Genomic DNA, 18,316 nt, shown 5'->3' on the forward strand with positions numbered 1-18,316 from the left:
TTAAGTAATGAAAAGGAGGGTGATGAAACCAAAGTTGTCTCCCCCTTACCCCCCCATTGCCGTGACTTGAAGAAAAAAAAAGAGAAAGAGTTCTCATGTTGTTCTTCTTGGCTGAAATGAAAAGAGGAAGAAGGGAGTGAATCATTCGGTTATCCTAGGTCAATATTAAGGTAAGAAAGTTTATACTAGTTCTTGAAATTTTAGTTGATATGGAGTGAGATATCAAGTTATTTTTGTAACCCATGTTGAAACTTTGAGTGTGGAATGAGTAAGGTTTTCGGCTATGGAGATTAATAAGGGTGATGGTTGTTGTTTCATGCTAAATCTAGATGAACAATGGTAGTTGCTTACATCTTGATATTTATGAGTTCCTTTCTTGGTTCTACCTTAGACCCACAATGTATATTTTTATTTAGTGTTGTTTGAGATTGATGATAGAAGCTAATGAGTGAGGGTTGGATAGATATTATAAGGTTAAAATTCATGGGATTGTAAGCTTGCAAGTTGGATGATGAAATTCATGCTTTGTGAGGGTAAGTGGGTTAAAAGGAGCATTCGGCCATGATGTAAAAGCATGATGAAGTGATGTTAAATGCTTTGAATATTGAGTAGATGTTGTTATAAGTTGAATTTAAGGTTTGTTAAATTGTCTTTGTCATTGCCGCATGTGTGTAGTTAAAGAAAAATTGTTAAAGTGCTTAGTTAATTGATATTAGGTTAATGTATGTGTTTTGAGTTGATGGAATGGAGAGGATGCTTTAATTGTGTTATGAACAATTATATGTTAAATTAAGGTTTGCTAAGCTAGCTATTAAGGTGAAGTACAAATGTTAGTATTTGATTGCTAGTGTATATATAGGTATTAGCCGAGTTTTGAACTTGAAACAAAATGGTATTTAGTCAATACAAGTAACCATATTTGTAGAATGTATTAAGTATAGAATCGGCCTCAACATAGACATGCATATTCGGCCACATGAGGTAGATTGGTGTTGCATGTACTCGGTTAGAGGCAAGCATATTGATGCTTTTATATTGGCTTAGATAATCGGCTAAAAGAGAGTGTGGGCTAATATGTTGAGTTGATTCATGATTATATATATATGTGACTCTAATGTCTAATGTATATATGGTTAAGTACCTTGAGTTTCTCTTTTTGATGTTCAAATGATTAAATCCATTTATTTGTTAAATTAAGCTCAAGAGCAAAGGGGAACTAAATCCGATAAAGGGAAGGAAAAAGTGATCGAATAGCCGTCGAAACCGTTCGACAACATCCGAGGTAAGTTTTCGAGTAATGAAACTTAGTTTACGATTTGATTAAGTCATGACGTATAATCATAACAAATATACGGTGATATAATGATTCTACTTGAATTATATGTTGAGTTAATTAGTCTATATGTATGATGGGTAGCCGTATGTGCATAGAGATCATGTCATAAAGCAAACCAAATCATGCTGTTTGTGTGTGGCTATTGAGCCAAAATTAGTAAGTGTGATAAGTGTCTTGTGTTTGAGCTTTGGGTAATGAAAATGAAATATGGTTGTGTCATGATTTATTGATATATGTGCATGGTTATTCGAAAGATATCCGGGCTAAGTCCCGAAGGCTTTTATGCTAGTGACTATATCCGGACTAAGATCCGAAGGCATTTGTGTGAGTTGCTATATCCGGGCTAAGACCCGAAGGCATTTGTGCTAGCGACTATATCCGGGCTAACTCCCGAAGGCATTTATGCTAGTGACCATATCCGGGCTAAGACCCGAAGGCCTTGTGCAAGTGGTTATATCCGGCTAAATCCTGAAGATACTTGGGTTTGGGAATGAGCGATCTTGCTGTAATAATTTCAATTAATACGCTCGTAAAATCCCAACAATGAGGTATGTTTCGTATGTGCATTGAGATAATTGATTCCTTCTAAATAGTATTTGCTCAATCGATTAACAAGCTTCCGGCTTTTAGTCAGGTTGATTCCTTATGTATGAATATAAGAGTTGGAAATGTGAAGTAGGTATGATTGTGAGAATATGTGTATATGAAATTATTCGTTTAGTCGTATGAATGCTATACTTCAGTTGTGCATGATTTCATTGCTCAAAACTTACTAAGCATTAAATGCTTACTCCATTTCTTTGATTCTCTGTTTTATAGATTTTGGTTCGTCAGCTATCGGACTCGGGATTTTTGAAGTCGAAGTTGTCCACACTATCAAAGCCCTTTTGGTACACTTTTGGTTGAACTCTGAAAATGGCATGTATAGGACTACCCTTTTTGTTGTTGGTCATGTACCCTTTGGTTTTGTATAAATTTGGATAGCCATGCGAAAATGGCTTATATATACTTTGAGCATAGCATTAAAAATCATTTTGTATGTTGTTCATTGAGAGGTATGGAATGTTTGGTAACGATTAGCCATTGGAATGGTTAATCATGATCATTTTGGTGCTTTCTATGACAAATTCTAGTTGATTCATGGAAAACCATGAAATAGGTAAAGTTCACCTTAAAAATAGATGCGGACAGCAGCAGTGGTGTGGATTTGAAAAATCACTAAAAATAGTAGGAATGGAATTAAATAGTGAATAAACTATTTAATCTAACCTTGATGAATCTACTTTCATATGGAAGAAACGAAACGATCATATGAGTCGTATTTTAGGAGATATTTAAGTTTTCGTGGAACAGGGCCAAAGCGATTTCTGGATCCCCTGATCTGACTTTGGAAATTCACTATAAATTAACCAGAGATAATTAGAGGTCATGCCATATATGTATAGATTTCTTTTTGAGTCTAGTTTTGTTAGAAACAAACGGCATAAGTAATGAATCCCTGTACAGGAAGATATATAAGTCGTAATGCATGAAGGTCAGAGCAGTCGAACCCTAAAATAGGGGAGACTTTAACTAATAAACTGTATTAATTGGCTTGACCAAAAATTCTAGAAAAAATTTTTAGATGGATATATGAGTCTAGTTTTAGGTAAAATTTATGAAACTGGTTTTCGAGTTTTGGAACTCAAGATATGATTTTTAAGGTAACAATGGCCGCAGATTAGCCACTTATGTCTCGAAAATTTTTTTTGGATGTGAGAAAAATGAAATAAGTCCGTAAATACCTCGTGTTCGACTTCGGAAACGGTCTCGGGTACGGGGTGTTACAGTTCAAGTCTTAAAACTCGTTTGAAATTTGGGAGGTGTAACACCCCTAACCCGTATCCGTCACCAGGCTAGGGTTACGAGACATTACCGATCATACAAATTGCTTATACAAATATTTATTAATATAAATGTCTATACCGACTTCATTTATAAATCGAGAACATTTCATACGATAGTATAAACTTTACACATAATTATCCGTATCAAAGTTCGAAACATTTTGAACACCTAAAATAAATAAGACAAGATAAATTGTACTTAAACCACTAAATTACCTAAATTATGTTCGATCATTTTATGCATCCATATTAAATCATTGGTGCGGATTTTATTCCTAAATTTTTATCAACTTTGCATGTATTATATAATTACACAAACTAAACTCAAACATTTAGGAATATACAAAGAAAATCCGTCCCATTCTATAGCTATTCTGCTATCACAAGCTAAATTGCATAATTTCGTAGCTTTAGAAAAAAAATTCAATGAATCAATATAATCATGCATGTTTGCAACCCAATCATAATACAAACATCTATAAATATATATAACAAGACATATAAGGATCCATCTGTATGTCATGATCAAATACTCAGTCACATATATCCATTTATAATATCCAACTAACTTAAATTTTTAACTACCTAATACTAAGGTTGATTTAACCCATATGGCAACCTCATAAATACACATAATATGCATGCAAACATATTAATTTATCTAAATGACATTCTCATATATATATATATATATATATATATATATATATATATATATATATCCCATACAAAATATGAAAACCAAACCAATAAAATAAGGTACACATAAAATATGTGTCTTACCCGCAGTAGAAACCTTACTTAACATAAAGTATATAACTTTTAAACACATCAATTGTCCACAAAATATCTATACACTATTTATCATCAATCAAAATTAGTGAACATTCAATCCTATTTGCATAAACCGAATAGGAACATGGCAATATCCATATTTCAGCACATGCTATACCTAACACAAGTTCATGCAAACATGTCACATAATTATAAGGTAGAGTGGGCAAAGATCAAGCTTAACATAGATAATTTTTAAGGATAATTGCTTAGCCATTTTCACATAGCTTTATATACAACCCCCAAATTAACATTTCCAAAACATATTTTAGCTTATACATGCCATAATTTCTAATTCAACTTATAAAAGTACCTAAAGTAGTAGATAGTGTGATGAGCTTTGTAGACGATCCCCGAGCTATTTCACTATCCACTACTTTGGATACTTTTATAAGTTGAATTAGAGATTATGGCATGTATAAGCTAAAATATTCACACGATAAGCTATTTCAGCTTAGTAAGTTATAAGCGAATAAATAACTCAATGATATTAACAGAATTAGCAAAACTAATCAGAATATTTTATCATTGTACATTTAAATCCAATCATTTATAGGTACATTCATATGCAATATTTTTAAGCATATATAATTATTTCCTTTCATAATTCCATTTAACCGAATGTATAAATAGTTAAAACCAACATAGTATCATTTAACCACCAAAGCCGAATATTCCTATTACACTTAGTTCCCCTACACAAAATGAAAAACTCTTATATTTAATAAAATTTTACTACATAAGTTAACCATATAACCGCATATATACATTATCACTCATACATATATACACAAGAACTATTCATAGTATATTTACTACTCATTCACAAGTCAACTATACAAATTTATATAAGCTCAAAGATTCGGTTATATGATCATGTACATAATTTACTTTCATAGCCGAATATTCATAGGCTCATATAAATGCAATTAAAGAATCATTTCCATAATAAATACACCATTCGTTCGAGGCCGAAAATACATATTTGAACCAAGGAAGTTTATCCTTTATATCATAGATAATGCATTTTATCAATAAGTCACATACTTACCTTATCATCGATAACCAATAAACTAAATCATACCTGTCCCTTTTTGCTCATCCAACACATCCGATTATGTTTACCTTAGTCCAATGAACCACTTGGAATTGGGTAGGACACTCAGATAATTCACACATATATCGTACAATGCCAACGTCCTAGACATGGTCTTACATGTAGCCACATATTGATGCCACTGTCCCAGACAGGGTCTTACTCGTAAACACATATCGAAATCACAAATTGATGTCATGGACTTACCTGCACTCATATATTGGAATCCTATGTCATGACATATGTATCCTAGCTATTCCTAATGTTCATACGGGGCTTTCGGACGTCGTAACTCGGTCTAATCGAACTCGGAAGTGTAATAGCCACTTTCAATCACATTCGGCCATAATATATTTAGTTTCTAACATTTCAAAACAGCAAGTAAATATAACATTAAGTTACCAATAAACATGTCTATTTGCTAATAAACGTACCTCGGATGTCGTAAAACGGGACAAGGCTGCTAGTCGACAACTTTTGTTTTTCCCCGATCCAAATCTGATTTCTTTGGTTCTTGATCTAAACATATTCAAATTAAGCTCATTCAAACATATTTTCATTCAATTTAATCCAAAAACACATAAATGGGAAAATTATCATTTTACCCCTGATATTTACAATTTTTACAATTTAGTCCCTATTACACAAAACACAAAATACATCAAATTTCTCCACACCCAAGCTAGGTCGAATATTACCCATGTCCATACAAGCCCTTATAATTCATTAATTTCACATTTTAGTCCCCCAAATTATTATTTTTGCAATTAAGTCCTAATTACTTAAAATCATCAAAAACTCCAATACAAAATATGTTAATCTAAAACATATCTTTCATTTTTCATCATCAAACAACAAAAATCATAAGTTATCAAGAATGGAACAACTCAAAATATCCATCAAAATAAAAAATTCAAGTATGGGTTTTGTAGTACTCGAAGCAACAACCTCAAAAACGTAGAAATTATCAAAAACCGACAAAGAACGAACCTTGATTTTTGCTTGGAAGATGGCCGAACTTAGTCTTGTGTTCTTTCTTTTTCTTTTTGTTTATATTCGGTGCAAGAGAGAATGAAAAACATAGTTTATTTTATGATATTATATCATATATATGCTTTAATAATTAACTTACTTTTATAACCTTAATAATTTAATATTAAAAACCACATATTGCAAGTCTTTAACCGTCCCACTAATATCTTTATAGGTTATTTACAACATAAATCCCTCATCCTTAAAAGCCACTAACAATTCGGCCCTTTATAAATTAAACTACCAAATTTTCAATTTACGCGATTTAAGTCCTTTTATTTAATCGGGCACCTAAATGACAAAATTAATTCACGAAAATTTTACAGATATAAATTCACACAAAATAAACATAAAAAATAATTTTAAAATATTTTTCGGCTTGAATTTGTGGTCCCGAAATCACCGTTCAGATTAGGGTTTAAATCAGGCTGTTACAGGAGGGTTAGGACAAAAGTAATAGTTCTTAAAATTTGAGTTTGGGCAAACAAATTAGACCAATTTAAAATATGGGCTAAACTTGAGTTTGAACATTCAAAATCCAAGCTCGACTCGATAGAGATTTTTCAATTGTAATATCTTATATTATGTTGTTTTTATATATCATGTAATTTATTATACATAAAAATTAAATTTTTAATAGTATTATATACTACTATAATGTAATTATTAAAAAATGTTAAGATGACTATATATAAAATTTTTATAAATAAAAAATATATAAAATTATTAAATATTCCTTAAAAATATTAAATATTAAATTAAAAATTATATAATTTTTTTAAAAATAAAACAAGTGGATCTAAAATGAGATTGAATTAGCTATTTATAGATATGGACAAATTTAGGTAAAATTTTAAACTCATATTTCAAGCCAAACTGGACTTGAGCAAGTATAATGTATGTTAATATCATGATTAAACTCGACTTGACTCATGAACACATTTAAATAGAGCTACTGAATATGTTTTAGGCTATAAGTCGAGGACTAGGGGGTGGCATGGGCCCCGACCCCCTAAAATGAAAAATTATCATTTAAGTCCTCTAAATTTTAAATTAATAAAAGTAAAATTATACTTTAAACCCCTAAAATTATAAAACTTTGATTTAATTCTTTAAAAATTATAAAGATATAATTTATAAAAATTTAAAATTTTATTCGGCCCCTACAAAGTTATTTTAGCTTCGCCCTGCTACAAGTGTGATGGATTGAAGATAAAAATAAAAATAAAAAAGAAGCAAGATTTGAATTAAACAAATTAGTATAAAGAAGTTCAAAAAAAAAAAAGGAAAAAAAAAGTAGCCTTATATAACCCTAAGATAACTCGTATCCAAAAACATCAATAATTGGACTTGGAGACTTGAAGAGTTTACATCTCTTTGAAATGGATGAAAGCAAGCAAAACTCCAAAATAATTAAGAATTTAATCACTCAATTCTACCAAATGCTTCACGCAAATCGAAGAAAAACATCACTTTATTGAATGAGGGGCAGCCAACGTGTCAAATTGCAGAGTTTAATGTAAATAATATCGCCTAATTAATATCTAACAAACATGTAAAAAAAGCACTCTCTAACCACTAAAAACTTTGTGTTCTAGCCAATAGAATTAAAGCATTAATGTAATTAATGTAAATATTACATATAAAACAAGAATTTAATCTCAATAAATCCTCTCTTATGGCTGACTATGCAAGTGCTTCGCATCAATTATCCTCCTTTCATTTATTTCAACCAAATCTCTTCAAGACTAAACCCCCAAGCAAGCTTCATATGGCCGGCCACCTATTGGACTTGTGAAGGCCTAACTTTGCATGGGATGTGAGCTGCTTGAACGTCCAAATCTTCATAGGTAGTTCCCTTGAATGGCCTGCAAAATTAACAAATAAAATTAATCCAAAATAAGTGAAAGCAACCAACATGGGTGGAACCTTGTAATGAACTTACCAAACCCCAAAACACACCATTAAAACTAAGTACAACATCTATCATGACCCAATTGAAAAATTAAATAAATAGCTTCTCATTGTCCTAAAAACTAATAATTTTAGTTCAAGAAATTTAAAATAGAAAGAAATAAAAATGAGAAAAGAGTTGCACTCTCATTAAAATTTCAAAAATGACAACTTTTTTAATTCTGAATTTGACTTGAAATGTTGTTAGATATTGCCATGTCATCTTTTAGAAGCTAAATGTTTATCCATAAAAATTTTAGGATTTCCTTTAAAATGGCTAACTTTAAAAGAAATAGAAAATGAAGAAAAATGAAAGCTTTCTAAAATTAAAGTTTCCAAAAATAAAAATTACTAAAAATATTAAATTTTCAAAAATAGAAATTTTTAAGAAGTTTTTTAAAATGGAAGCTTTTTCACAACTTCAAAATGATTTCAACGAACTTCATCCTTACACTTTTTAACATCACAAATGTAATAAGCCAACTTAATAGGTCTAGAAATGAAATCTTTGTTAGTATAAATCTCCGATGAGAAAAATTTTGAACACATAGAAAATGAAGAAATAGGACAAGGCTTTAAGGTTGTATCAAGCCCACTATTTTTAAAGTTATATTTGCCCCACCTATATTCGGTGTACAAAAGAGTTTCAAGCAAATTAACTTCGAGGATACAATGAAGCCGATGACTATTTGTGTTTTGCACTGACGAGAATAGTCCACTAAGTACTGAGTAATGAATAACAAGAAATTCAATTTCTACAAAGAATTTCTACAGTAACTCTTTATAGAACAATCTAATAATATTAAAAAATGAGGAAGGATAGAAAAAGCTTTTAGAACTTGTTGGTGTAATTTCCAAATGAAATCTAATTCCTATTTATAGGAATTTTCATATTTCTTCATAGAAACATCTTTTGACAAGTGTCTTTCTTAATAATAATATCTTTAAAAAACATAATTATTCATTTAATATTATAATTATTTAAATAATATTGTTTGAATAGTTATAATTCTTTTTCAAAAATCAAATGATATAACTTTTGACCAATGACCGAAAGATTTATCTTTTGATTAGAATATTTGAAAATGTTCCAACAATTTCCCCCCATTTTCAAAATATTTTAAATTTTAATATTCCTCGAAATCAATTTGCATAAATGAAGGTGTCTTACAATTGAACCTTTACTTAGTGAAAATATGTTAAAGTTAAACGAATTTGCATGGTAGACTGAGCTTTGAACCAACTATTCCATTTTATTAATCGAACATATCCCATACTATGATTTCAACATCGGTCACTGATAGTATCTAGGGGCATTATTATGGTCATGTGTCTGTGTCCTCTTTTCATGAGTGATGTCAGAGTCAAGCCCTTAAGCTCTTAAAAGTGACCACACTTCCACTCACATAGGTAGATCATATCAAGAGTGTTCCCGTAGTTATAGCACTCTAACATATTTATGTTATGGGTCTATTTAGAGTACATTACTCATCCTTCCCTTATAGCACTTTAATCTTAGGATGAACTTATTTATAGTGCTAATAGTCACATACTAATGATGTACTTTGTCTCATTGAACTCAAGACTTGATGTTATACCAAGCGTTAAGTCGAGTTTCCATCATGAGTGACTCTAATTAATGGACTTGAGTCCCATCCCATTTGAGGTTTTTTTTACTGTATCTCTAGCAAGACTTTTTATTAAAGGATCCGCCAAATTTTTACTTGACCTCACATAATTAATAATGATCACTCCATCAGAGATTAATTGTTGGACATAGCTATGTCTTAATCCAATGTGTCTAAACTTTCCATTATATACTTAGCTATATGCCTTCGCTAAAGTAGCCTCACTATCACAATGGATAAAAATAGGTGAAATTAGCTTAGGCCATAAAGGTACATCATAAAGTAAATTTCTTAACAATTCTGCTTCTTTAGATGTAGCAGCTAATGCAATAAATTCTACTACCATGGTGGAATCAATAATACATGTTTGTTTCTTGGAAACCCAAGAAATGGCTCCTCTACCAAGAATAAAGATCCATCCGTTAGTAAATGCATAATCTTCCAAACTTGTAATCCAACTAGCATCCAAATACCTTTCTAAAACTGGAGGATATTCATTACAAAACAATCCATAGTTAATAGTTTTCTTTAAGTACCTAAGTACTCTATTCAAAGCTTGCCAATGCAAACTACTTGGATTACTTGTATACCTACTCAATTTTCCATTAACATATGCAATATCTAACCTTTTACAAGTCATTATGTACATAAGACAACCAATTAGACTTGCATATTTCAATTGATCAATTTTCCAACTAGCATTAGATACTAATTTTATTTGAGGATCAATAGGTGTAGATGATAGTACACAATTGAAAAGATCAAACTTTTTAAGCACATTTTCAATGTAATGTGATTGTGATAAAGCTACAGTGATTTCTTCTTGGGTTATTTTAATCCCAATAATAACATCTGTTACACCCATATCCTTCATAACAAAGTTGTTTGACAATAATTTCTTTATATTTTCTATTTGTTCCAAATTCGTGCAAAAAATGAGCATGTCATCTACATAAAAGCAAATTATGAAACTTTTTCCATTTTCAAGTTTGCTATATATGCACTTATCTGATTCATTTATTTTATAGCCATTAGCTAAAGCAACATTGTCAAACTTTTGGTGCCATTGTTTTGGTGCTTATTTAAGTCCATATAGAGATTTAACAAGCTTACATACTTATGCTCCTGTCTTGGAACAACAAATCCTTTCGGTTGTTCCATGTACACTTCCTCTTCCAATTCACCATTTAAAATGCAGTTTTAACATCTATTTGGTGAACAACCAAATTATATGTTGAGGTAAGTGATATTAAGAGTCTAATTGTAACAATTCTTGTTACTGAAGCATAGGTATCAAAGAAATCAATATTGTTTTGTACAAAACCTTTGGCTACCAACCTTATTTTAACAATGGTTCCATCGACCTTCATTTTCCTTTTGAAGATCTATTTACAACCTATTGGTTTGGAACCCAGTGGAAGATCAACTAAAACCCAAGTTTGATTTTCCATTATTGAATCCATTTCATCATTTATTACTTCTTTCCAAAAAGTAGAGTCTTAAGATTTCATTGCCTTTTCAAATATAATAGGATCATATTTCGTAATATAAAAATAAGGTATCTTATTGCATATACTTTCACATTTTCCTTCTACAAGAAACATAATGAAATCTGGCCCAAAATCTTTGACCTTTTTAATCCTTTTACTTTTTCTTAATTCTTGACAAGATTCATCATTATTATCAATTTGTTCTACTGGAATCTCATTCTCATTTAAAGGATGAATAAATTGTTGTGGCTGTAATTGTCTTAAAATAGAATTAAATATATTTTCATAAAAAATTAAATCTCTTAATTAAATAACAGTATTAATTGAAATTAAATCATTTGGTTCAATTACCACAAACCTATTTGTCTTGCTATTATGTGCATATCTTATAAATACGCATTCAATTGCTCTTTCACCTAACTTTTAACGTTTAGGTGTTGGAACTTTAACAATAGCTCTACAACCCCAAACCTTCAAATAATTAAGGTTTGATTTTCTTTTCTTCCATTGTTCATAGGAGATTATTTTAGTTTCTTTATTAGGAACTCTATTCAATATATGACAAGCTGCTAGAACAGCTTCTCCCCAAAAACTTTGTCTAAGACCTGAAAATGATAATATTGAATTTACCATTTTAGTCAAGACTCTATTTTTCCTTTCAGCTACATTTTGTTGTCGTGTGTAAGGGGCTAAAACTTGATGGATAATCTGGTGAATTCAAAATAACTTGGATTATAGTATTCTCCACCTTTATCCGATCTTAAGCACTTGATAAATGATTCACACTGAAATTCAACTTCAGATTTATAAAATTTATATTTATCAAATGCTTCATCTTTTGAATGTAATAAATATACATAGCAATATCTAGAATAATCATCAATAAAAATAACAAAATATTTCTTTCCACCTAATGTAGGAGTATCATGTATGTCACATAAATCACTATGTATCAAATCAAGCAACTTTGTGTTCCCTTTAACTTTAGGAAAAGGTTAATTATAATTTTAGTCAACATTCAAGTATTGCATATTTCAATATTATTATTAAAAATAGGAATTAAATCTAACTTATGCATGTCATTCAATTTTCTATAATTGCAATGACCTAATCTATAATTCTATAAACAAGAAGATTCAATCATATAAGCAGAAATAGTATTTTTTTTATTCTTGTTAATAGTATTGAGTTTGGACATACTCTCATAGATATATCATTTCCCTACAAAAATTCATCCCTTAGACAAAATAAAATTATTTGCCTCAAAAACAAGTTTGAAACCAAACTTATTCAACTGACTTTCAGACACTAAATTCTTTCTAACTTTTGGTACATAAGGTACATCATTCAATATTAAAACCTTTCCAGAAGTGAATTGTAGTTCAACAAACCCTTTGCCTTTAATTGTTGCAGTGGAACAATTTCCTGTGTATAAGACATTGTCATTTTCACATTATATGAATTTTGTGAACATGTTTTTGTCTTTACACACATGTTTGGTTGCTCCGGTATCAATCCACCATGCATTATCATTTTGTGTCATATTAATTTCAGATATCATTTTATCAGCCTTAGAAGATGATTTCTTCTTTAAAAATCAACATTCATTCTTGAAATGTCTCGGGTTACAACAATGATAGCATGAGCCATTTTTGTTTCTTTTTGAACTTAGGTGCTCTATCAGTTTGTTTGAAATTTCTCTTGAATGGTTTAGTAGTCTATACTTTCTCCGTAACATGCACTTTGGCGTTTTTAGAATTTAGGTTCTAATCTTGCTTTCGATATTTTTCTTCAATACGATGATGATTTACTAACAAGAGATATTTCCTCTTTCTTACGTTTTATACTTCTTTTAAAGTCTTTTCAAGATGGATGAAGTTTGTCTATTATGGAGGATACAACAATCATTTCATCCATTTTCATATCATATTACTTAAATTGATTCAATATTTTTTCAATATCACAAAATTGTTCCATAACAGAATTACCATCAACCATTTGATAACTATTGAAACGACAAACAAGAAATTTCTTACTTGTAGCATCTTCGGTGATGTATTTTGCCTCAAATTTGTCCCATAATTCATTAGCGGTAACCTCGTTTTGGTAGGTGTCGAACATACCATCGGCTAAACTATTCAATATGTGGCCTATGCATATGTAATCAGCATTGTCTCATTTTTCCCTTTCTCGGTTGCAGCAATAGATTCATTTTCATTCTCTTTCGACCTTGGTGTACGCAAAACATAGGCAATCTTTAAAGTTGTTCATAAGAAGTGCATCTTTTTCTTCTATCGTCGGAAATTGTCACCATCAAAACGATCAAGTTTGACAAAGCTGGAAGCCAACTCCCTTACTGTTCCACCTTTATTTGTTATGGTAGTCATCATAAATAATATAACCTTAAAATTGCTAATACAAATCTCTGATGAGAAAAATCTCAAACACATGAACGGAACTTGAATAGAAAATGAAGAAATATGACAAGGATCCAAGGCATGTATCAAGCCATTATCTTTAAGGTTATATTCGCCCCCACCTATATTCAGTATGCAAAAGAGTTTTAAACAAATTAACCTCGAGGATATAATGAAGCCAATGACTTTTTATATTTTACACTGACAGGAATATTCCACTAAACTAAGCAAAGAATAACAAAAAACTCAATTCCTACAAAAAATTTCTGCAGTAACTCTTTATAAAACAATCTAATAATATTAGAAAATGAAGAAGGATAGAAAGAACTTTTAGAACTTGTTGGTGTGATTTCCAACTAAAAATCTCATTCCTATTTATAAGAATTTTCATATCTCTTCATAGAGACATCTTTCAATATGTGTCTTTCTGATTAATAATATCTTTAAAAAAACGTATAATTATTCTTTTAATATATTAACTATTCAAATAATATTATTTGAATAGTTATAAACTCATTCCTATTTATAGTTATTGGAACACTATAAATATTTGAAAATGTTTCAACAATCTTGGACATTCTTTATTTGTCATGCCTTACTCCTTAGATTATTAGGAAAAACAAACCCTTGAGTCTCATCACTTTGATTTCCTTAGCTAATTGAGTTCCTACTATTCCACTTCAAATGGAGGTGTGATTGAATCCAAACTTGTATCAAATTCAAAAGGAGTGAGATCAAAACATTAAGAGTGTCGCTAACACCATATTGACCTGGTTGATCAATGCAATAAACATTGTCAATAATATTCTCAAGTATTTGGAAAGGCCTACTTTCTCTGGCTTCAATTTTATTTTTTCTTTTGGAAGGAAACCTTTCCTTTCTCATACACATCCATACCCAGTCTTAGGACTTGAACAAAACTTTCTTAGACTTGTTCCTTTTTCTAGTATTTCAAGCCCTCTCATCAATCACTTTCACCAACTAAACTTTTCTTTCGCCTAGATTAACAATCTCATGTGAAGGTAAATGGGTTAAATTTAAAACAATAAATACGGTAAAGCCATAAACAAATTCAATAGTACTACAACTAGTGGAAGACGGATTAGAGTGATTATAAGAAAATTCAACAAAAAGTAATCATTCTTCTAATGAATTGATAATTTTAGCCATTATAGCTCTAAGAAGTGCTCCCAAAACTTGGTTACCTTATTCAAACCATCTGTTTGAGAATGTGACAACTATTAAAGTAATTTATTACCTACCTTATCCTAAAACATTTTCCAGATGTTATTAAGAAACTTCACATCTATATCTGAAATGATAGCCTTCAGGATTACATGTAATCTCACAACTTCACAGAAAAATAAATGGCAACATGGGTTGCATCATCAACTTTATATCATGGAATGAAGTGTGCCATTTTGGAAAGTTGATCCATAATCACAAATATGCTATCTATTTCTCACTTAGTCCTTGGCAAACCTAACACAAAATTTATCGAAATGTCAATTCAAGATGAATTAGGAACAAGAAGAGGAGTTACAAACCATGAGGCATCACAACCGACTTAGACTCCTTTTGGATGGGTGGTGAGATTGGTTTGAGTGAGATTAACAATAACAATGTCATTGAAATTGTAACACCCCTAACCCATATTGTAATAGCCCGATTTTGGGTCTAGTCGGAACAGTGGTTTCGGGACCACAAACCCGACGAAAAAAAATTTTATTTTTATTATAAATTTATAGTTTATCATTTGTCTTATTAGGTTATTTTAATTAATTTACAAAATTACCCTTTTATTTCAACCAAATTTCAAAAATACCAAACAAATATCCATTCACTAACTTATTAAAGGAATAATTGTCACATAAGGACTTTCAATTTAAAACTCATAACAATTAGGCACCTCATATATAAAGAACTCAACTTTTGTACTTTTTACAATTTAGTCCTTTTGACTAAATTGAGTGCTCAAACGTCAAAATTTTCGAATAAAATTTTTACGAAATATTTTCATGAATTTATAGACTATAAAAATATAATAAAAATAAATTTTTTTTTCGTCTGGTTTGTGGTCCCGAAACCACTGTTCCGACTAGACCCAAAATCGGGCTATTACACATATCCATCGCCAGAGTAGGGTTACGAGGAATTACTAATCAATACACATCATTTAACATACATAACTCATACATTTATGCATTCAGACTCAAATACCATTTAATCACAAACACATTGGCCCTTATAAGGGCCAACGAGGCCTTAAACATGCTTTAGAAGCGATTCGGGACTAAATTGATAACATATAAAAATTTTGGAAACTTAGAAAAATTTCAATCATACAGGGGTCACACGCCGTGTGAATAGGCCATGTGCCGCACACGGCTCCAGACACGCCCGTGTCTCAGGCCGTGTGGAAACAAGATATACATACTGACTTGTATCACACGATCAAGAACAAGCCCGTGTGCCAGGCAGTATGAAAACTAGAGGACATACTGACTTGGCCACATGGTCGACCACACGCCCGTGTGTCTAGGCCTTGTAACTTACTGACTTGATTTCTAAGCATCATCAGGGGACACACAGTCGTATACCATGACCGTGTGTCGCACACGGCTGAGACACACGTCTGTGTCTCTATTCGTGTGGACAAAAATAGGCCATTTGCAAGGCTAATTTGCGACCCTAACTTCAATGTACCTACACAAGGCAAAATGTACAATTTCCATATACAAAGGGTAGCCAAAATCAATCCCAATTCATGCACAATTCAGCTATACAAATACAACCATTTCACCTACTCCAACATATACCAAAACAACCATCTCATAAGGCATTATAAACATCTTACAAAAGTCATAAACAACCATTTCTAATAGCTAAACACACATCAATATTAACATCATTTACAAGTCAAATCTCATGACTATAATCACAACCAAAATACCACATCTAGCCTATACATGCCATATACCATAATTGTATAATTCAAAAGTACCAACTTAGATGTTTGATAGTGCGATGATGTTCTCGACGACTCCCAAATCCGAGCTAGCCTTGATTCACTATAACACATAGAAAAATAACACAAAGTAAGCTTCATAGCTTAGTAAGCTCATATGTGAATCACTTAATTCATCGAATAAATGCAAATCAACCAATTACACATGACAAAACCATATACACATTAACTACAAACCTTTCCCATGTCTCAAAACATGATCAAATACAAACTCATCGAACTTTCACTATTTAATACTCGAATAGGTTCTGTACATACCTGTATCGCTTCATACTAACATCTTTCTCAACCACATCATTCGTTTGCCCGTGGAACCATTCGAAATAGAAATCAGATACTTAGAAATCTCGTACGATAAGTACCTATACCATGACCCGTAGCCAAATCAAGGTAACTTATCCGAAGAACTATTATCATGGCTCGAAGCCAAATCATCCGATATGCATGACCCAAAGTTAAATCGGTAAAATACGCACCAAAGTGCTAATATCATAGCCCGAAGCCAACTCAACGCATCACTTACTAACATGTCAATAGTATCCAAAACTATTCTTAAGGTTCAACCTGGCTTTCACACTTTTCGTTTCTATCATCGAATGCATTCATAGAGTTATTTTCACAATTCATACATTAACCATAATCTCATTTTAACAATTTATGCAATATTAAGGCATTTTAACATACATTTATAATATAATTATCACATATGAACTTAACTCGTATTAGGAATTGACTGATAGGGTCGACTACTCGATAACATTGTTTTTCCCTCGATCTAAATCCGAATTCTTTCTTTCTTGATCTATATGAATTCAAAATTAACTTATTTATTCATCTACTCATTCAATTAATCCAAAAATACACATTTGGGCATTTTTACACATTAGCCCGTAAACTTTCGCATTTAATCAATTTAGTTCCTATTTAACAAATACACAAAATTCACACAATTCAACAAAACCCATACTTGGCCGAATTAGTTTATAAGTCCCTAGTAGCCCAAAACTTTCTTTTATTTCACATTTTAACCACACAATTTGTACATTTCACAATTTAATCCCTATTATGCATTATCATCAAAAATCACTTAACAAAACATGTAAAACTATCATCAAACTTTCATATTTCAACAGTAAACATCAAAGAACACATAGATTCAACAATGGAAACTTCCAAAATCTTTAACAGTTTCAAAATCTAAGGTACGAGCTAGCTAGATTGAGCTGCAACGATTACAAAAACATAGAAATCATCAAAAATCGAACTAAAATCACTTACCAATTTAACCTTGCAAGTGTCGAACCCTAAAACAACTTATATGGTTTCTTCTTCTTTTTATTTTCGGCTAAAGAAGATGAGCATGAAGTTTAAATTGATTTTATTTTATTTATCTTATGTTAATTACTAATTTACACATATACCCTTAACTATAAACATATAAAAAACATATAATGGATGGCCATAATTGTCCACTTACACTAATCATGGACTAATAACATTAGAAGGACCTTTGATTTATTAAATCATAGAAATTAAACACCTTTAACAAGTAGAGTGCAACTTTTACATTTTACGCGATTTAATCCTTTTTATCAAATTAACCAACCAATCGATAA

At 31.0% G+C, this 18,316-nt stretch overlaps 1 pseudogene; it reads left to right on the top strand.

The window, feature by feature from the left end:
* The window catches only part of LOC108481071 (uncharacterized), a 112,575-nt pseudogene that overhangs the window by 12,064 nt on the left and 82,195 nt on the right, over positions 1–18,316 (top strand).

The sequence above is a fragment of the Gossypium arboreum genome, chromosome 1 (genome assembly GCF_025698485.1).
Source record: "Gossypium arboreum isolate Shixiya-1 chromosome 1, ASM2569848v2, whole genome shotgun sequence".
In the NCBI taxonomy this organism is placed as follows: Eukaryota; Viridiplantae; Streptophyta; class Magnoliopsida; order Malvales; family Malvaceae; genus Gossypium; species Gossypium arboreum.